This window comes from Aulonocara sp. 'chitande type north' Nkhata Bay, linkage group LG7 (assembly GCF_057382095.1).
Source record: "Aulonocara sp. 'chitande type north' Nkhata Bay isolate Kocher_YH1m ecotype deep benthic linkage group LG7, A_spYH_male_GT1.1, whole genome shotgun sequence".
Classification (NCBI taxonomy): Eukaryota; Metazoa; Chordata; class Actinopteri; order Cichliformes; family Cichlidae; genus Aulonocara; species Aulonocara sp. 'chitande type north' Nkhata Bay.
The window spans coordinates 7,921,584-7,943,740 of record NC_141350.1 but is presented as its reverse complement, the minus strand read 5'-3'; the positions used below and the strand labels follow the sequence as shown (position 1 = coordinate 7,943,740).

Sequence of the window (22,157 nt, the reverse complement as noted above, 5' to 3'; positions counted from 1 at the left end):
GCACAGGGAAAACATGCAAACTGCACAGCGACAGGCCCGGAGAGCATTATTATCTGAAAGTGTTAACCATTGCACCATGATGCCATGTATCTCTGTGTTTTTGTTTGTTATAGATCATCCATAAAATAACTAGAGGACGAAGACAAACTGAAGATATTTTTAAATGCCAACATCAACAAGTAAGAAATTGTACTGTACTTCCAGCATAGCTGAAAGAACTAATTTAGAAATGCACTTTTGCAATATGACTTCAGAGTCCCTAATTTAAGCTCAAATCACAAGTCCAATGAACTTTGACAACGAGACACCATAATCAGCTGACATGTCGTTTAAGGCCTATGGGAGTGCTGCCCAAGGGGAGGGGTGGTTTCACAGTGGGTTCACCCGAAACCTTGGCCACTGTCGTTCGTCTGCTGTCCTGCAGGTGGTTCCTGCTTCTCACTGGTCCTCTTGAAGCCTTCTCTCATGGTCATGGTCTGCATCTGCACCTCAGTCAATCCTTCCATATCTCTCATGTCACGGTCTCTGCAATTTTAAAATGAAAACTTCCCTGGAAAACCCTCTTTTGCCCTCAGTCAACTTATCACAATTGGACATGCACAATAAAGTTGTGCATAGTCTCTTAAAAATTCCCAGGGCTTCTCCCCTGGAGTAGTTTCACTCCGGGCCCTGTTGTAAGAAAAAACATTAGCCAGTGGTGTGTCCTGCTGTAAATCATGTGATTAACCACGATTAACCCTCTGCTGTGGAAAAAGTGATGTAGATGTTAGCGCAGCGCATCTGTATGCACACTTTCTCACAGTGACCTCTGCACTGTAAACCATACAAGGTCATGAATAACACACCGCTGGTAAATTCACAAAGACACAGAAAGTGGTAATTAAAAGGTTAAGTCAGCACGGCCCAAAAGCTCATGCAACCTGTTGCTGTCACCTTTCTGCTCCTGTAAGTAAGTAAGTAAGTAAGTAAGTAAGTAAGTAAAATTTATTTATATAGTGCTTTTCACAGATAAAAATCACAAAGTGCTTTACAACACAGAAAATGGGAATATACAGTGGGGCAAAAAAGTATTTAGTCAGCCACCGATTGTGCAAGTTCCCCCACCTAAAATGATGACAGAGGTCAGTAATTTGCACCAGAGGTACACTTCAACTGTGAGAGACAGAATGTGAAAAAAGAATCCATGAATCCACATGGTAGGATTTGTAAAGAATTTATTCGTAAATCAGGGTGGAAAATAAGTATTTGGTCAATAACAAAAATACAACTCAATACTTTGTAACATAACCTTTGTTGGCAATAACAGAGGTCAAACGTTTACTATAGGTCTTTACCAGGTTTGCACACACAGTAGCTGGTATTTTGGCCCATTCCTCCATGCAGATCTTCTCGAGAGCAGTGATGTTTTGGGGCTGTCGCCGAGCAACACGGACTTTCAACTCCCGCCACAGATTTTCTATGGGGTTGAGGTCTGGAGACTGGCTAGGCCACTCCAGGACTTTCAAATGCTTCTTACGGAGCCACTCCTTTGTTGCCCGGGCGGTGTGTTTTGGATCATTGTCATGTTGGAAGACCCAGCCTCGTTTCATCTTCAAAGTTCTCACTGATGGAAGGAGGTTTTGGCTCAAAATCTCACGATACATGGCCCCATTCATTCTGTCCTTAACACGGCTCAGTCGTCCTGTCCCCTTGGCAGAAAAACAGCCCCATAGCATGATGTTTCCACCCCCATGCTTCACAGTAGGTATGGTGTTCTTGGGATGCAACTCAGTATTCTTCTTCCTCCAAACACGACGAGTTGAGTTTATACCAAAAAGTTCTACTTTGGTTTCATCTGACCACATGACATTCTCCCAATCCTCTGCTGTATCATCCATGTGCTCTCTGGCAAACTTCAGACGGGCCTGGACATGCACTGGCTTCAGCAGCGGAGCACGTCTGGCACTGCGGGATTTGATTCCCTGCCGTTGTAGCGTGTTACTGGTCCCAGCTCTCTGCAGGTCATTCACCAGGTCCCCCCGTGTGGTTCTGGGATCTTTGCTCACCGTTCTCATGATCATTTTGACCCCACGGGATGAGATCTTGCGTGGAGCCCCAGATCGAGGGAGATTATCAGTGGTCTTGTATGTCTTCCATTTTCTGATGATTGCTCCCACAGTTGATTTTTTCACACCAAGCTGCTTGCCTATTGTAGATTCACTCTTCCCAGTCTGGTGCAGGTCTACAATACTTTTCCTGGTGTCCTTCGAAAGCTCTTTGGTCTTGGCCATGGCGGAGTTTGGAGTCTGACTGTTTGAGGCTGTGGACAGGTGTCTTTTATACAGATGATGAGTTCAAACAGGTGCCATTCATACAGGTAACGAGTGGGGGACAGAAAAGCTTCTTACAGAAGACGTTACAGGTCTGTGAGAGCCAGAGATTTTCCTTGTTTGAGGTGACCAAATACTTATTTTCCACCCTAATTTATGAATAAATTCTTTACAAATCCTACCATGTGGATTCATGGATTTTTTTTTCACATTCTGTCTCTCACAGTTGAAGTGTACCTCTGGTGCAAATTACTGACCTCTGTCATCATTTTAAGTGGGGGAACTTGCACAATCGGTGGCTGACTAAATACTTTTTTGCCCCACTGTAAAAACAATATATCAGTAAAAAGAAACATACATACATCCACCCTTTTGTCACTGTCTAGGTGGAGGTGCAATCTTGCATACTGGTGTCCAGTCAGTCAACAGTCAGTCCCCTTTTTTTATTTGCTGACAGTAGAACCTCTCGTGACGCAATACGTTTCTACTGCCAGCAATGACGTCATTTCAAAAAAAAGAAAAAAGAATTTAGACGGGATTACCTCGCTGAATCCTTTTTGACAGGGACTTGTTTTCTGATTGTCCCAAATAAGTGGCTTTCTCCCGAGCCCATTTTAATTTTGGAGAAGCTCACTTGCGATTGTTCAACATGTTGTGTAGCGCTTTCGATTCCGATCTTGCAGGCCTGCTTGAAAAAGAGAAAATTGCCAAACAAAAAATCTCAGTGCACTGTTAAAATCAAAAAATATGAAGGCCTCTTTTTAGAAGTTGTCTAAGCATACTCTTTTAGAATAATAGATCTGGTTCAAAGTGGTACCAAAGGAAAATGCATCAGTAAATCTCCAAAACTTTCATCCACCAGTCACACCTTGCACAACAGCAATATTCTATTAGATAATGAGTGTTTGGTTTCCCCCATGTACCCAGATGTGTGTCATGATAAGACCTCCCTCACACATCAGAAACAAGAAACTCAATCTATTTGGTCTCCACTCATCTGACCCCCCTGCAGCATTCTGTTCACCCCTGCAATGATTCAATCATCCCTCCCCAAAAATAATACTAGTTCACTAGTCTATGTATCACTTCTTAACCCACTAAGTGAACCGGACAAGATGATGGTAACAGAAATGCTTAAAATGCTATTTGGTCTTCATGAGCTTCATTGCATGTGTGTTTGTAAATGGTAAATGGCCTGCATTTGTATAGCGCTTTTCTAGTCCATAGGACCCCAAAGCGCTTTACACTACATTCAGTCATTCACCCATTCACACACACATTCACACACTGGCGATAGCAAGCTACATTGTAGCCACAGCTGCCCTGGGGCACACTGACAGAGGCGAGGCTGCCGGACACTACTGTGTTAGTAGGATTAATGCATTTTTCTGTTTGTGTAATTTTTGTGTACCTCTCCTCTTTGCGGTGCTCCAGACACTTTTCAATTCTCCATGCAAGGCAGTCGTTTTTACTCCCAGTTTCCTAAACCCAAATTTCATTCCCACACAGCCTTCCTCCATGTTCTCCCCTGCTCCTTCCACTGTGGTCTCATCTCATCTCCCCCCTTGCAGCAGTCTAGTGAGAGTCAGATGCCTTTCAGCTTTGTCCTGTGTCTTTAACACTCTCATCTTGCCATTTTTGCGCTGAAAGTGGCAAATGTCCAACTCAGGCAGTCTTTTCAAAGGTCCATTCACACACAGTGAAGGTGCAGCTCGTTGGAAATGCACATCCATCCACCCAGTCATGATGATGCCATTTTTCTCCTTGCTGTCGCCGTCTTGCACAGCTGCTGCTGCTGAACCTTTTCTTCACTGCTCAGGATACTGCTGTGAGCTCTTGAGATCCATCTCGTTGGTCTGGAACTGCATTTCTTGTCTTCAGGGAGAGATTCTTGGAGCTTGTGTTCTCAGGGTGACAAACACATGGAAGTTAAGCTGTAAAATAATTCAGCCAAACTTGGCTTGAGTGTTTCTAATCATGTTAACCTATAATTTTCTTCCGACTGCTGCACGTGGAAAATTGATCCGGGTCTGCTCTTCACCTGCAAGTGACACACTGAGACATTTTGATCATTCTTCTCACTGCTTGAAACAACACATCTCCCCTCTCTGGTTCTGAACTCCCCTTTCTTAAAATCCCAGAGAGATTTTAGTTGTTCTACGTTGAAAAACACCAAACCCTCTTCCTATTTTTATTGCCTATTTTTATCAACAATTCTGCTAAAAAGAAATTTTTCGTGTGTCCACCCTAGAGGAGCTGGTGGCCTGCAGTACCACCTTCTCCCTCTAGTTGGAAACAACTTTTACACACATTTCTACACTCCTCTCTCTCTTTTTTTTTTTTGTTCCCCATTTTCAACATTTTGTAACCCCATTTCTCACTGTTTTTACACACACATCAACTTTTCCCACACAACCATTCTCTGCAATCTTACACACCACACATTTACTCAATTCTTACCATACAGTCACGCATTGAGTTTTGTCTCTGGCCGCCCGGTGGAGCGCTGCTACTGGATCTAGATCCCATATTTACATTCAGAGCGTCCCCTGCAATGGCCTTCTTCCCTTCTCGGCAGAAAAGTGCTAAAATACCGTCACTCCACACACTGTATTGTGCAGACGTGATTATCAACGGTGGACTCGAACCACCGTTCCCTGTGAGGGACCGGTGTTTTTGCAATTACTCTGGCAGACGACTGCTTTTCTTTTGCACAACACCGGAACCGAACACAAGCCTGGGGACTCGAACCCCAGGATTTTCCTTCCGGAGACTCGAACTCCGGAGCAGCAAGCACTTCACTGCTCGGCCAGACAAAAAAACTCCTCATAACTCTATACAAAGTTAGCTACAACTCACCCATCTGCAGGGGTCCCCTCAAAATGGTCTCGGTGGTGACTGAAACACACGGCTCCGTGACTCCTCCATTTCCTTTGCTTCAACAGCCGGTAGGACAAAGGTACCTTTTCCCTCAGGGGTGATCAGCCCGTCCACGGAACCGTTGTTCAGCAACCACACGGACCGTCCCATCTGGGTCGCCATTTTGTTGTGGAAGTTTTCTATTTAAATAAAGCCTGCAGACGAGTGGTGAGCGGTAGCTAACATTCTTTAATCCAAACACACAAAGACAACAGACAACCAAGCTTGATGGAGCGCCTACATGACCACGGGGCAGGGTCAGCAGAGTCTCACTGAGCCTAGCATGGCTCTCAGTTAAATACCTTCTCCAGGAACAAAAGGCAGTACACAGCTGTTTCACACCGTAAGGTTCACACTCCCTTGCTACTTCCCAGAGTCCTCGAAGAGACAAAAGACTCTGGTCTGCTTCCCCCAACTTCCTTACTACACCCCCACCATTTGTCTTCAGTATGGGTGTCAGACATGTTAAAATCCAGTGGCACCAAGGCATTATACAAAAATAATGCGATTAATACATAAATGAAAGAAATTCCTATACATGACCCACACCCATTTTCACACCTTGGCTCGTATGATTAGGTAGGGCTTAAAATCTGGGACTCTTCACCAGTTGGTCTTAGAACTGAAGAAGCTTCTCGGATGAGAGGTGAAACATCTTCAAGAAAATTAAAGAAGTCCGGACGCTTTTCTTTCCAAGCTCCTAAGACTATACTGAAATATAATTTTTCATTCCTATTGAATGGCTGCTTCCAGCCTTCCACCCTTTTCTCCAGCTCCTCTAAACTAAACACATTTTCCTTTGGCAGCCCACACTCACTGCCTGAATTACTCAGCCTCAAAATCAGATACCGTCACGAGTATATACTTTAGGGAGTATTCAAAAGCTCACACTTATCCTATTTCAAGAAGTTGATTCTGACAAACTCTTCCCAGTGAGCCTCTTCATTATCCACATGTCCATCTACACCCACTTTTCTCCACTGATGCATCTCCCATGTCAGTTTCTGTGTTCTTGAGGGTGATCTAGCATCTCTCTGAAGTGACTGCTATTGCTCTGCAATGATGCAATGGTGTAAACACCTATAACTGCACTGTGCATTTTTAGTGTTAGATTAATGTGTATCTAGTACTTTTCATATAAACAAGCCAAAGCACAATAGACTCATACCAGACTGATACTGTTTTTTCAGGTAATATGAAAAAATAAATAAATTATGTTTTAATTTACAACTCCTAGCACGCTGTAATGCCATTCAGCATAGGGTTAAAGGTTTAATTATGTTTATTTTTACTGCATTACACAGACATGACCAAACACAAAAAATATATGTCTTGGTAAAGGGAGTTGCGAAATGGAAAGAAGCAGATAAAAAAGAGACTTAAGAAACAACTCAATTCATAATGAGCGATATCATATGTGAGTAACGAGGCTTTGATAAACATATAGACCTCTACGTGCAAACAGTATTTGCAGAGAAGCTGTCAAAGTTTGAGGAGCTCAGCGGATGAGTCATTTGCTGTATGGAAATGAAATGGAGCAAAAATGGGTCCCTGCTCTACCTTCTAAAACCTCCTACAATAAAAATTAGCATCTGAAAAAAGCAAACACTGTAACTTGGCTGTCCATGAAGAGCTTTAAAACTAACATTTGAGTTTTACTAGAGGGACATAATAGCCTGGGTGGAATATTAAATCTGATGCATTTGGCGACTGGTGAGAAGGATCTCACATTACGAGCAGAGCATGGCTATAGGGAGCGTTTGGAAGCCAGGCTGTCCTCACTGCCTCTGACGTTCTTTAACCTCTTTTTGTGGCTTTGAAACCTCATGTCTTTGGCCTGCAGTCACTCTCTATTTATGCAAGAAAATAAAGAAGAGAACGCTGCCCCTCCTAAATCTGTAAACTGCAATTAAGCTAAATTCCAAGTTTATTTCCAAAATGCCGTCCTTGCTCCAGACCATGTGAGAGACTAGAGTCTAAAATTATCACACTTTTGGTCAGAAGGCCAAGATGAAGCCAAAGCTAGGACTGTCTTCTCACAGGCCACAGGATCACAAAGACGATTTGTGGCTGAAACTACTGTAATAAAAATTTGTATGGATATGATTCAGAAATATATATCTATCACATAAAACTAACGTTGCATGGATGAAAATGTGCAGACTGAAGTGTTCCTGCTTTTACCAAGGGGACAAATGAAAAGAAAATTTGATGGCATCTGGCTAAAATGAATGAGCTATGCCTATTGTTTAATAATCCACTCAAGCTCTGAGAAACCAGTCTCGTGCAGTGAGACAGCTTAAGTAAAGGCATCCAGCTCTTCTAACCATCTACATTCAAACAAAAAGCAGTCCACGTGCAGCAGCACATCTCTTTTCTGTCTCCCTGTGTCCCTCTCTCTGTCTCTTTCGCTCTGTGTCTCTCCATCATGTGTTTACACATTGGTAGAGTAAGTGCCAGGGCTGTAATCGGAAGTCTACAACCGTGTCATTTGGAAGACTGTTGTCTTTTCCTGGGATCGTGGTGGTCAGCAGAGAAAAACAAGATTTACATCTCACAGGGAGGGGCAAAGCATCAACCATGCATTATCCCCTATTGGCTGTGGTCAAAGATGGGCGTTAACATGTGGGAGAGGTAGACGAAAAGACGAAAAGTCAAAATTTACCCATGGGAGAAATTTTTATATCAAACGCTGCAGAATCTCGTGAAAAAAAAACGGGGTTTGTGTCACACTACTACTACTGAGCATATCCAGAGCACACATTTTCTTCTTGAGTCATCAAACAAGGTATGTGGTAGCACTTACTGGCATCATATGCTGTCAGGCTTCAAGAGACACCACTACCTATAAACAAAAGAGAGAGTCGAGTGTAAATACAGTTCATAAAATGCCAATCTGTGGTCTTGGAAAAGAATGAGGGTATTTCTATTTTTATTCATTTTTTTGTTTTCCATTGTGATTGCCTTTGATATCAGAGCAGCTTTCCACTTTCATTTGGAAATAAAAAAAAATAACAACCAGTGCTTAATTAAAGCTTCCTCTACAGCACTTTTATTACAGTTTTGTTTACTTCTTCACAGTGTTTACTGTTTATTTCTTCTAAAATCATGAAAGATTTACCAAGAAAGGCCTTCTTTCACCTTCTGGAAAGAATTAAACAAAGATGCTTAGAGGGAGCTATATTTTTCAGCATGATTGTCTAAACCTGGCAACATGGTTAAAGACAGGAAGATTATAAGATATAGAAGCCTGAATGAAACCGATATACCTTTTTCATCCATATCCAGCATACTAAATATTTTAACAATAATGCTTAATTCATAGGGAATAATCTACTCAACTCCACAGTTGAATTTTCTTTACCAGTTATCACATATTTACACAAAAATGTTCATGATGTGGAAATGTTACTGAAAAGCTGATAATACTATGTTCATTACATTAATATATGGAAAAACTGTGTTCTGACTGAAAAGCAGCAAAAGTCAGATGCCCCAGCAGTGCTATGCCCTGCTTTCAGATGACTCCAGCCAGACAGACACGCTTAATCCTACACAGGTTCAAAGCTACGCCACATGTGGCATCAACCTGACAAGAATAAAAGAAAAAGACTCAAAGAACAAAGAGACAACTGTGAGTAATGTACTCACGTTTGTTTTTCCCAGCTATGTGTGCGCGTATGTGTCTATTTATACAGATAATATAATTCACATTTCATTGGTGGGTGTGGGTTCTCTCAGCAACCCCACAGAGAATAATATGTTCTTTTTCTTGTCTGTGATTGCTGACTAAGTTTGGGAAACCATGCTTTTTTTTGTAAACATGACTCACAAAGCTGTATCCCCCACCCCATGAAACACAGAGTTGATCATCCAACAATGCAGGGTGCTTACTAAGACCAAACATTCAAAGAGCAGGCGCTCACATATTGAGAAAAAGCAGACATGAATATGATGACACATAAACATTCCTTCCCTTAGATAAATAAAAAGTATTGGTTGTTTAAAGCATTTTGTTCAGTGTGCGTGGAGCTCAACACGTTTACTCGTTCGGCTCCTTCATTTAAAGGACCTCTTAGTTTCTTTTACCATTTCAGCCAAAGATGAGATGAGTAACTATTTTTCAAAACTAGTTTCAAAGAGCACAGACAATCCTAAGGTGTTATTTAACACCATTCACCTGCCGTGCCATTTTTTATTTTCAAAAGAAGATTCAGAAAATGTTGCAAATTTCCTGTGTAGAAAAAAGTGTCCTTCAGTTAGCCTGTTATTTTAAAAGGTAATTATTATTCTTTTTTTTTTTAAACCTGTTTCTTTACATGAACTGATCAAATTAGTTGACTCAATGAAAGTATCCACATGCCTTCTTGACATGTTACCTGCATCTTTATTGAAAAATGTCTTTCAGTCTGTCTGCAATTTCTGTTTCTGGTACATTTGCTCCATGTTCAGCACATTTTGAGACAGTTTAAAGACATTTGTTATCACTGCTATGCAGATGACATTAAATTGTATATCTTTTTTAAGCCTCAAGATGTTTCTAAGTTACTAAGTCCTCGTATAGGTATGTAGATTCTATTAACCTTGAAGTAATTTTTTACTCAACTCCCTCTTTGCTCTTCTGCAACTGCGCTCTGCTTCGCTCTTGCTTTTATCACTTTATTGCAAGTTGAGTTCCACACTGTTAAATGGAAATTATTATTCATGCCTTTATTTCATAACACCTGGATAAATTTAAATCATTATTTACTCATCTTACCAAAGATTATGCTGGACCTCTACAGGTTGTTCAGAATGCTGCTGTAAGGCTCCTGATTAAGTCTTCTAAGTAGTCACATACAGTCCAAATCAAAAGTTTAAGACCACTTGTAAAATGGCCAGAAAATCTTATTTTTCATGCATTATTCAACCATTTTTCAACCATTTTTCATGGTTGGATCTTAAGAAGGTTCCAAGTAGAGCTTCAAGATGCAACAAAAAGAAATGGGAGTGAGACAAAACATTTTTTTAGCATGCAATTTACTGAAAACAATGCTTAAACTGAAAGAGGCTGTTTTACAGCTGATCAAAAGTTTAGGACCACATGTCTTTAAAAGGCCAAATCTGTACAAAAATGTGAATTCATTATCATTTTCTGTCAGGTAGCCAGACTGTCATGATGTTCTGATGGCAAAGGCAAAAAAACTTTCCGTTTTTGAACGTGGTCGGGTTATTGCATAAGTGGGGACTCTCGCAGTGCTATCGCTGCTGAGGTGGGACGCAGTAAGACAGTCATTTGGAATTTCTTAAATGATCTTCAGGGTCACGGAACAAAACAGTCAAGTGGAAGATCCCCAAAAAATTCACCAGCACTGAGCCAGATGATCCAATTGGCTGTCTGTCAAGACACTGGGCGATCCTCAACCCAAATTAAGGTCGTAACTGGTGCCACCTGCATAACCATCAGACAGCATCTGAGCCTAAAGGGCTTTAAAAACAAAAAACGTCTTCAAAGGCCTCATCTGACACAGAACTGACTGTTTGGATTTTGCAAGAGAGCACCAAACAGAGGAATTTGAAAGGTAGAAGAAGGGGCTCGGTCACTCAGGCGCAGCTGGGGGCCGGCGGAGCTCACGGGCGCGTCACTGCAACTCCCCCTGACTTCTGCTCCGCGGCTGCTGGGCGAGCCCTCATCTGGGACTCTCCTCAGCTCTTACTGGAACAGTGGCGCGGCTGCCCCTCTGTTGGTCTTCCATGGTCTCTTGTGTTCTGGGGGCCTCTGGATGTCTGGAGTTTTGATCTCCTCCATACCCGCTTCACACCCTGGAGGACGGGGCTGTGGCCCCCCCACACTCCCTAGCAGATCATTACATGGAGAAACCTTTGGAATGCAAGCATGCTGATCCACACAGGTATGCACACATGGGTATTCACAGACGCGGACTAAAGCTTTCTTGGCTGCTACCTCAAAGCACACTGTGCGCTGTCTATCTTGCGTGCTGCACAATATCGTTTATTATTTAGTAAATATTGATATCTATGGCTAGCTAGTTTATTGTGATGGTGCTTTGTTTTCTCTATTATTATGTTGCTCTTTGTTGTTTGCTGTCTCCTCTGTTTGTTTTTTTTTTTTTTTTTTTTTTTTTCTCCATACAGGTGACCCAGGAGTTCTTTTTTTTTTTTTTCCTCTCTCTCTTCCCCCCCCTTCTCACCATCTCTTCTCCCCTTTGGTTTTCTTTCTTTCTCTCCCCCTCTTTCTCTCATTCATTCCCCCTGTCCTATTTATTAAAAAAAAAAAAAAAAAATGACAAAGGATGAACTGAAGCTCTGCCATCATGTAATGTCGCATACTGCTGTTTCTGATGTCATTTAAAAAAAAAAAAAGAAAGGTAGAAGAAAGTTTTATTCTCTGATGAAAAAAATATTGTAACCTTGATGGTCCTGATGGTTTCCAATGTTACTGGGATGACAAGAATATCCCACCTGAGATGTTTTCAATAATGCTCTACAGTGGAAGGGGGCGCCATAATGGTCTGGGGGGCTTTTTCCTTCAGTGGAACAATGGAGCTCCAGGAGGTGCAGGTGCATCAAACGGTCGCTAGCTATGTCCAGGTGTTGCAGAGAGCATCCATCATGACTGAGGGCACCGTCTGTGTGGTAATGACTAGGTTTTTCAACAGGACAATACAATACACAATACACAAGGACAAGGGACTTCTTCCAGGAGAATAGCATCACTCTCTTGGACCATCCTGCATGCTCCCCTGATCTAAATCCAATTGAGAACCTTTGGGGATGGATAACAAGGGAAGTTGCCCTTCGTGTGGCCCTGTTCACCATTTGGAGAAACATTTCCCTTTACCTCGTGGAAACGCTTGCATCAAGCATGCCACATCTGGGGCTCTTCTCAGCTCTTCCCAGGAGGGTGGCACGGATGCCCCTTCGATGGTCCTCCTTGGGCTCTCGCACTCTGGGGCCTCTGGATGTCTGGGGCCTGGATCTCCTCCATGCCTGCTTCATGCCCTGGGGGACAGGGCTATGGCTCTCTACATCCTCTAGCAGACCATTACATGGGGAAACCTTTTGAATACAAGCGCGCTGATCCACACAGGTGTGCACACGGGTGTTCACTGTTCATAGACATACACTACACCTCTATTGGCTGCTATTTCCAAGCACATTGTGCGCTGTCGGTCCTGCTTGCTACACAACAACATTCAATATTTAGTATTTACTGCTGTTTACACTTAGCTACATTAACGTGATGGTGTTGTGCTTTGTATGTTGCTCAGTTTTTTTTGCTTGTTTTCTCTTCTTTTTCTCTCAACAGGTGATCCAGGAGATTTTTTTTTCTTCTTTCTCTTTTTAAGTGCCCTTTCTCACTGTCCCTCTTCCCTTCTGTTTTTCTTTTCCTTCCTCTTTCTTTCTCCCTTTCCTATCCCTCAGTCATGTCTGTCCCGTCTGTAACAACTGAAAATAAAATAAAATAAATAATAACAACAAAGGTCGATCAAATGGACCAATACGGCAAGGCCGTGATGATCCATTTGGCAAAGTAAATCCATTGGGTATCCTTGACAACAATTCTGACGGCTAAAGAACCAAATGGGACAGGCAAAAAAAAAAAAAAAAAAGCATGCCACAACGAATTTTTGAAGTGATGAACAATAACAGTGGAGCTACTCATTACAGAGTTCATGGAACAGGTTTTTTTGGAGGTGTGGTCCTAAACTTTTGATAAGCTGTAAAGCAGCCTGTTGCAGTTTAAGCATTGTTTTCCATAAATTGCATGCTCAAAAAAATGTTTTGTCTCACTCCCATTTTTTCTTGTTGCACGTTAAAGCTGGGGTTTTTTTTTTGCCATTTTTCAAGTGGTCTTAAACTTTTAATCGCGACTGCAACACTGTTGCTAATTCAGTTGCATATTACCTTGTCAAGGGTCCTTAGCATACAAGAAAAGAACGAAAGGAGACTAAAGGTTTTGCAACAGTGGCTAGCATATTTTATAAATAAAATTTAACTTACTTAATTACCTTTACTTTATGTTGAAAATTAAACAGGTCAACCAGCTCTCGCTGGTCATTCAATAAATGCAAGATGAGCTTAAAGTACATATGAAATGATCCTCATAATCAATTGCCTATTAAAACGTGTCAAAAATGCATGCTTAGCAAGATCACAATGTGGAATATTTGAGGCTAGAGTTTCTCTTCTGCTGTAATAACATTCAGAAGTTTATTAATGCTGTTTTTTGAATTAGATAAATACCACATATAGACTAAGGATCATAGACTAATTGAAGGTGTGACCCAGTTAACTGTCTTTGGGTAAGAGGACCCAAGCAGGCCCTAAAAAGGCTTGTAGTGAGTGATCAAACTTGTAAGGTACCCCTTTTTCCAAGTGCTTGACTATATCATATAAAAAAGAGAGCAGTTTGTAAAAATAAATAAATTTACAAGTACAATAAAAGAGTGAATAAAAAAAAAAGATTTATTCTGAGAATTAGGCTCAGGCACATTCTCAGAAATACTATCCAAACATTCATACACAGTGAGCCATAATAAATGGATTTGAACACGTCTAGTGGGAGTTCATGAACATCTGTGCCACATACTGCATCACAAAACAGCAGTTCTATTTGAATTATGACCATCTTCACTGTAGAAGGTAACACAGCACTCAGCTATTTTAAATATAATTTTGGATTTCTGCCACATTAATATTGTCATTATTGTTTTCTGCACATTACCAGTGCTGGACATATGAATGTGCTACCACATCCCTGCACTTCTGTGTTTTTGTGTTTACATCTGAATATACACACAGCTGGGCGCTTGCAATTTATGCCCATTAACCTTGTGCTCTGGGACCACCCCAGCATGTTGGAGTGTGAAGGTAAACATTTACCAGTGAATTCAGGAGGGGGAAGCTCTACTGGAGTGTTGCTGTATTATGAAGGCCAAATACTGCTATATTCAATCCAAACAGTCAATGTGAGAGCCAGGGGACTTAGAGGCCATGGTTTAAAAAAAGAGATGTTAAAAAACAAATCTGTATTTTTAACAACTGCACATATTTCATTTTGACCTAGTTTATATCACACAAAGATAATTTGCATATATCCACGCGTCTAGTGTGATTGTTAGATAAAAAGCACTTTGCTGTAGAACGTGCTTGTGTGAATGAGACATGCTGTATAAAGCACTTTAAGTTCTCAAGTAGAGTTGAAACACACTATTTGCCTTTTACTCTGTGAGGAAACACAATCACATCATAAAAGAGCATGATATATGAAACTCAAACATAATGTTTTAGAGAGACACTATGCAAACATGTTTTTCCGCCACAACAGGATTATGTGACTTAATGCATGAGACATTCTGGCATGTCACAGCAAGAAAAGCACAGGTGTAGAAAATATATAAATAATGGCCACACTTGATTTAGGAGTGTCAGGATTCTGAATCTCTGTAAGCCAGCAAACTATCATAAATAACTGAGACACCAGAATGGATCCATTATGTTATTTGTCCACCCATGTTTTTCTCCTCTATGATAACTCAAAATTATCTGCACATACCATAATTTGTCACGTAGGCTATATCCCAAATATATATCCCAGTCACATTCTGGCTTGTTCCCATTTCCTTGTTGGTATTTGTTAAGAATGACAATAATGCTCACAAACCAAGCACCGACTGGTTGACTGATTTTCTAGCCGGGGTCAAATCAAGTAATGTGAATTTTCTGAAAATATGTGGTATGTGGGCAGAAAATCTGAGGTTTGGAACCAAGCTTTGATTACAGTAGGTAAAGCAACTGTAATAAGAGGGCCAGGGTAAATGTAAAATTATACTAAATTTCATGTTCATGTTAGTTAGGCACAGATGTCCATGTGCAGCCAACGATTTATGACTGCACAAGTGCACTGCGGAGGCACACAATAAACAGAACCGCATGTGTGTCCACATCCATGACTGTTTCTGAGTGTATCAGGGTCTTTAAAAACTGGAGTGCTAACCTTACTGGTTTATGACCTCCTTATGAACTTGTGACACCATACTGCATGTCTGTGATTGATGTTTGCTTTAATCCTTCATTCCCCAGGTTTTCTTTTTCTATTTCTTTAGGACTTCTAACATCCAGAGTAAGAACAACTGTTTAAGGTAACTAAAAATAAAATTAAGGAATCCATATATATAATCCACATATTTCTTACATTTCGTTTGTCATTTTTTTCAAGTAGGAAAGTCTGCACCAGAACCAAAGACACAGACAGCACATCCTAGTCGTATCCAGGCAGCACAGACACCCAACAAGAGGAGGGCCACAGCACTGCACAAGCCAAGAAACAGATCCAAAGCACAGGAAGGACACTAGGCGGCATAACCAGGGTGCTGGGGCACACGCTCAGTGGCACAAGATCACCCAGACCTGTATGGCGTTATTTTTGTGCCACTATTCTGAGCGCACTTAAAAATAATTTGCAGGTACAAGTGTTGCATTTTGAGAAGAAATTTATTTTGAGCGAAGAAAAGCTAAATTTGAGTGAACAAAATTCATTGCTGCGTGCAAAAAATGTATTTCAGTGTTTGCTATCATCCATACACACACACAATAGCAGCCCCTCTCGCTCAGTTTTTGCATTTGCGCTTGCTCGAAATATGTTGCTTGCGCTCTCAACTTTTCTGCCCGTGCGCGTTTAACTCTTTCTGTACACCGTTATATTTGTGCCACAAAACCAGCCAATCACAGACTTGGATGCAAACAAAATCTGATTGGCTGTTTTGGTCTCCAATCAACTCAAAATGACGAAATGCAATATCCCAGAATGCATTTCGTCCAAAACTCAAACGAGGCTGATTGGAGACCAAAACAGCCAATCAGAGTTTTTTTCCATCCAAGTCTGTGATTGGCTGGTTTTATAGCACAGTTGAACGCACTTGGGCAGAAATGTTGAGAGCGGAAGCAACACATTGCGAGCAAGCGCAAATGCAAAAACTGAGCAAGAGGGGCTGCTATACGGCTTTGGAGCGTGATGTCACGGGGGTGGGCGTGGAAAGGATTTTGGCCTGATGCGCCATTTTCTGGGTCCAAACAAAGCGCAACCCACAAAGGAGCGAAAGCACACACAACAGCCGTGAGACGAGTTGATATCCAGTTCACTTCCATCTCTAGATATCACTTAACTTACCGGACATTTTCATTCCGGTAAGTTCTATATTATCGTTGGTGGTCTCGGAGGTTATAGAAATTGTGAACAAACATCGAATGGAGTGACTTTGCAGACATACGTGCTATGTAACGATTTGCTAATTCTTTCGCACAACTGTAGGGAAGCCTGCCTATGAAATGTATCTTGCCCGATTATCAATGTGGTAATTTGCATCAACTTTACAATTATGGGCACATAATATGACAACGAGATTTTAGCAGTTCATTGATAAATGTATAACATCAACTGTAGTAGGGTGTGAACCATGGCTATTACACTCGATGCACTCCAGCTGACTTACCTTGGTTTGAATGACAACGTACTCACAGTGAAAATAGTCAAATCTTGCACCCAGCCGTTTGTAAATTGGATGTAAATAAATAAATAAATTTCTTCTCAAAATGCAACACTTGCACCTGCAATGTTTTTTTACGTGCGCTCAGAATAGTGGCACAAAAATAACACCGTAGACCTGTCCCCTCACCATCCCAGGACAGAGAAAAAGGTTACCCCAAGCGAAAGAGAAGGAAAGGAGAAAGAGAGAGGCCGTAACAGATTTTCTCCCAACACCAAACAATGCCACCCAAGTCAGGAAAGCATAGGTGCGGCCCTCAGATGAAGGAAAGAAATACCTTTTCATATGACTACAACTGCAGTTCAGGCAGCCCAAAGGCCCATAAAGCCAAGCTGACGGGAACCATATTTCTTGCATTACTGTTAAACAAAAACTGAGAACATTTCAGAGGTAGATCCTACAATAATACATACAGAGAAAAACCCAACAATCATACAATCCCTCATGAGCAAGCACTTTGGTGACAGAGGGAAGGAAAAACTCCTTTTTAACAGAAGAAAACTACCGCAGAATCAGGCTCAGGGAGGGGCGCCATCTGTCGTGACCAACAGGACATCTGCCAGGTGTGGGGTATCATTTCTAGGCACAATTTAGGCTGCTTTGTAGCAACTGAGCTTTTTTAAAATGCCATAGCCTGCTTGAATATTCTTGCTTACTATGTCCAAACCTTGTTTGCAAAAGCGCATTTGTTGCATGTCACAAAGCTTAAATCATCTCAAACAGATTTCTTGAATATGAAGTAATTTCTCAGTACTCAAATGGCCTCCACAGACACCAGATCTCAATCAAATTGAGCTCCTTAGGGATTTAGCTTGCATGATGGATGTGCAAATGTGCAAAAGTATATCCAACACTTTGTTGAATCTATGAAATGAAGAACTCGTCTGTTTTGTCCTGAAAACAAAACAGGGTCCAACCAAGTACTAGCACGGTGTACTCATGAGTATCAGTGTGCTAATATAACTTATAAAGAAAGGTGATGTGTATTTTCCAGTAGATTTGAACTCAAACATATAATGGTACCCACAGTAATGACTGCCTGTGGAAAATCTTCACTCACTTTCTGTTATGATTTGGTAATGAATCAGAGTCATAAAGGATGCAGACAGACACACCACCCACTGTGAACACTACACTTTCAAACACCTTCACCTCAGTATTGTACAGTCAACCTGCTGCTGATTCAGACATTACATGGCTTTCATCTAATTATTTGACTCATCTCTGATGAGAACTGATTCATTAAACCTTATGATATTTTTATTAATAGCGTGATACAGCTGTTGTAATCTCTCGACAGACTGTCTGACTCTGCACTGTTTCCATATAGTATGTGTTCAGCATTCAAGTTCCATCTGGCAATAAAATGGCAAATGAGAGTGGAAAAAATAAAAAGCTAATAGTGGTTCAAAGAAGCAGGGATGGTATAAAAGTATTGATTGAACAAAATAAACTAGTAAAGTCAACAGAGGAAAGGATAAAGTAGTTTGTCACTTCCTTGCAATGTAAATAAACAACCACAACAGATGTCCCTGCTTCATATTTACCATGCCAGCTTGGTTCTCTTATTGTGAGCAGAAAGCAAACCCAGTGTAGTCAGTGCCTTTCCCAGTCAAATCAGCATAAAAAACAAATGTCCACTTGTCATCACCGTGAGCAATGCTGAATCACAAAAAATGCCACAAAGGGACGTATCAAAAGGAAGAAAGTACCACAAACTGTGCAGACCTTCCAAACAACTCTATCACATTAACAAAATCTCACTCGAAGCCAAATTTGTTTGAGTCACAAGGACTGGTTACTGTTAAGCTTCAACTCTATCACCAGTGACTCACCACTGTCTGGAGAACTGTAGACTTTTAATTGCCTTCAGGTTTCCCATCACAACGGCCTAATGATGACCTGTAGGTTGCATTAGCACCCACTATAGACCACTAGAATCATTTGCATGGGCTATTGGTGCCATTCTCAATTTCTTTCATTACTCTCTCTGGAAAGCTTCGTCTCACAGACAATTTAATGCAGTTGCCTTTTACGCATTTTTACGCCACTGCATGTCTGTTTCTGTTTGCTGGTGTGCAGAACAAAAACAGATGGGGGTCTAAGAAGTTCCAGGAGGGTGCTTGACTAAGGTTTGCAGTGTTTTCATGTTCACCCAACACCTTTTAACTGTCCCTGACACTTCCCCATGTCATATACATAAGGCAAACAGGCCTCGCGGCACACACATCTCTCAGCCCCCCAAGGGTTACATCTCATGAGCTTTTGGGTTGTCAGTCCAGATAACACAAACCATCATAACACTTTACTCCACAAACCCAGACTCTATCCCTCTGGCTAACCTGGTTTGGTTAACCTCTCTATCACGCTCAAGCCTCTGGGTCCTGCTGTTATCCAGACACAAACACACAACCCACACAGCCAAAATCATAAACAGAGAGTAAAAGCCAGACTGCACAGCAACTCCAGCCAGGCACAGACCAGAACAGAAATACTAATCTTGTCTTTTCTTCACTGGTCAGTCCCTCGATGTTATTAACCATCTATCTCTGTACTAACCATTCCCCAAGACAAAAGCAGACATCCATGTATCTAAACAGATGTGTGTGACTGCTTCAGACTCCAATACAGCTGAACTATCCTAAGCTGAGAATCAGGCAGAGATCTTCTGTCTGTCAGACAACTAACAAAACAGATGGATCTCAAAGGGCACTTGAGAATGAAAACCTCTTTCCTGAGCAAAAAATATACACACCAAAAACATTATCGCCCTCCAGTGCCAAAGAAAATGTCTGCCCATAAATAGAAGTTTAAAAAATGCTAACCAACAAGTGGGTCACAAAAGGGCCTTTTCTATGAATGAGCATTTGGCTGGACTGCATAACTGCAAAACACAGACAGGGCTGGACTGGGACAAAAAATCGGCCTGGGCATTTTGACTAGAGACCGGCCCACCAAAAATGTGACGTCATTCAGGGGTAAGACCGCAAAGGATTCTGGGAACTTGTGGCAAGAGGTACTAGCACATGCAGGCTTTCAATTGAACTCAGTTACACAGCGATAAAAAGAAACACAAAAAATGGCAAGAAGCTGTTGTATTATTAACTGCAATAGCCGGTGTTGTGCCAAAAAGTGATTGTCTGCCAAAAAGTGATTTCCGGTATTTGCCAAAAACTGATTGCTCGTATTAAAATAGCTATAAGTAACTTGTTGGGCTATAATATGTGAAACATTTGTCAAATGCATCCCTCATGGATGACATAAAGTCATCTCTCCATCTCCATCTCTCTCTGCTGCTCTTCTGTCTCCTCTGTCAGAGACTTCTCCACTTTTGATGATAAATCAGCCTGGTGCAACATGTAAGGATTGGCACAATTTGTTAAGATTTTGAGGAGTTTGAGAAACTAACCTTAAGCATAAAATAAAATTTACTATCAGTAACTTCATAGCACCCGCCCAGCAGTATATAAGAGAGACACGTATGTGAGAATGCTGTTTGTAGATTACAGCTCAACATTCAATACCATCGTTCCCTCGAAGCTGGACAGGAAACTGCAGGATCTAGGACTGAGCAGCTCCCTCTGCAGCTGAATCCTTAACTTCCTGTCTGACAGACGCCAAGTGGTCAGACTGGGCAGCATCACCTCATCCCCCATCACACTGAACACTGGTGCTCCACAGGGGTGTGTACTGAGCCCTCTCCTATACTCACTCTACACCTACGACTGCACAGCCACTAACAGCTCCAACATCATTGTGAAGTTTGCGGACGACACTACAGTGGTGGGTCTTATCACCAATGGTGATGAGATGGCTTACAGGGAGGAGGTCAGCGCCCTGACCCACTGGTGTCAAGACAACCATCTCACCCTCAACGTCGCAAAGACAAAGGAGTTGATAGTGGACTTCCGGAGGTGCAGAGAAGTACACACCCCCATCACCATCAACGGCGCTGCTGTGGAGAGAGTGAGCAGCTTCCGGTTCCTTGGTGTACATCTGGCTGAGGATCTTACGTGGTCAGTACACACAAACAAAACAGTGAAGAAGGCGCAGCAGCACCTCTTCTTTCTCAGGAGACTGAAAAGATTCGGCATGAGCCCCCGCATCCTCAGGACCTTCTATCACTGTGCCATTGAGAGCATCCTCACTCGATGCATCACCACCTGGTACGGCAACAGCACTGCTTACAACCGCAAAGCTCTCCAGCGAGTAGTGCGGTGCTCTGAACGGATAATTGGAGGTGAGCTTCCCTCCCTCCAAGACATCTACAGGAAGCGGTGCCTGAGGAAAGCGGGGAGGATCATCAAGGACTCCAGTCACCCCAGCCATAAACTGTTCAGACTGCTTCCATCAGGAAGGAAGTTCTGCAGCATCCGGTCCCGTACCAGCAGACTGAGAGACAGCTTCTTCCATCAGGCCATCAGACTGCTGAACACGTCATAGACACCTCAGCTTCACTACTGGAACTTTAACATTATGCACTCCATACTGTACAGTAATGCCACTGTTTTGCACATGTCTCAACTCTGTATATTTTTATATATTTTATTTATTGTTTACTCTATTTAATTTGTAAAATATGTGTATACACACACACACACACACACACACACACACACACACACACGTAGAAAAATATTTAGTATACACATCCAGAAATGCATATACTATTATATATTGTACATATATTTATTAGTTTCAGATGTAGCCATTCTTGTATTTTGCTTGTTTACATTATTGTATTTTGCACAACTCTGTTGCTTGTGAAGCTTGCACACAAGAATTTCACTCACATGTGCTGTACCAATGTACCTGCACATGTGATGTGACAATAAAAGTGATTTGATTTGATTTGATTTGATATCAACTCTGTCATGCTAGCTAGTACGCAGTACCAGTTATTCTAAGCGACTGTAAAAAGTCAGCACAACGAAAACAAACTGCAACTAAACTTGGTTTATATCTGGCACAGATAGACAGCAGGTCATAACTTCTTACCTGAAGTTCAGTTGCTCTGCCACTATGAACGGTGTTGTGCCAAAAAGTGATTGTCTGCCAAAAAGTGATTTCCGGTATTTGCCAAAAACTTTATATAACCTTTATTTATGCAGTTAAAAAATCTCATTAACATTAAAAATGTCTTTTGTAAGAGTAAGTTGGCCAAGAGGACAGCAGAAATGGCAGCAAATAGGACAATAGTTCTGTAAAAATATTTTAAGTGAGGATAAAGGACCGGATTGGTTATAATGTAAGTACAATAACACAGAGCTGTAAAGATACTTGAAAAAACAGATAATTTTTTAATTCTATATATAATCCCTTTGTAAACGCTGTTCACCGAAGTCTATTTACCAACATACATAAAGATATTACACATAAA

General features: G+C 41.5%; 1 protein-coding gene across 1 annotated transcript in view; it reads right to left on the bottom strand.

The window, feature by feature from the left end:
• The window catches only part of znf469 (zinc finger protein 469), a 215,847-nt gene that overhangs the window by 78,555 nt on the left and 115,135 nt on the right, over positions 1-22,157 (bottom strand). The window contains exon 4 of the mRNA XM_086298266.1: positions 8,035-8,073. The gene's annotated coding sequence lies outside the window, so the exon portion shown is untranslated. The remainder of the gene's footprint in view (positions 1-8,034; positions 8,074-22,157) is intronic.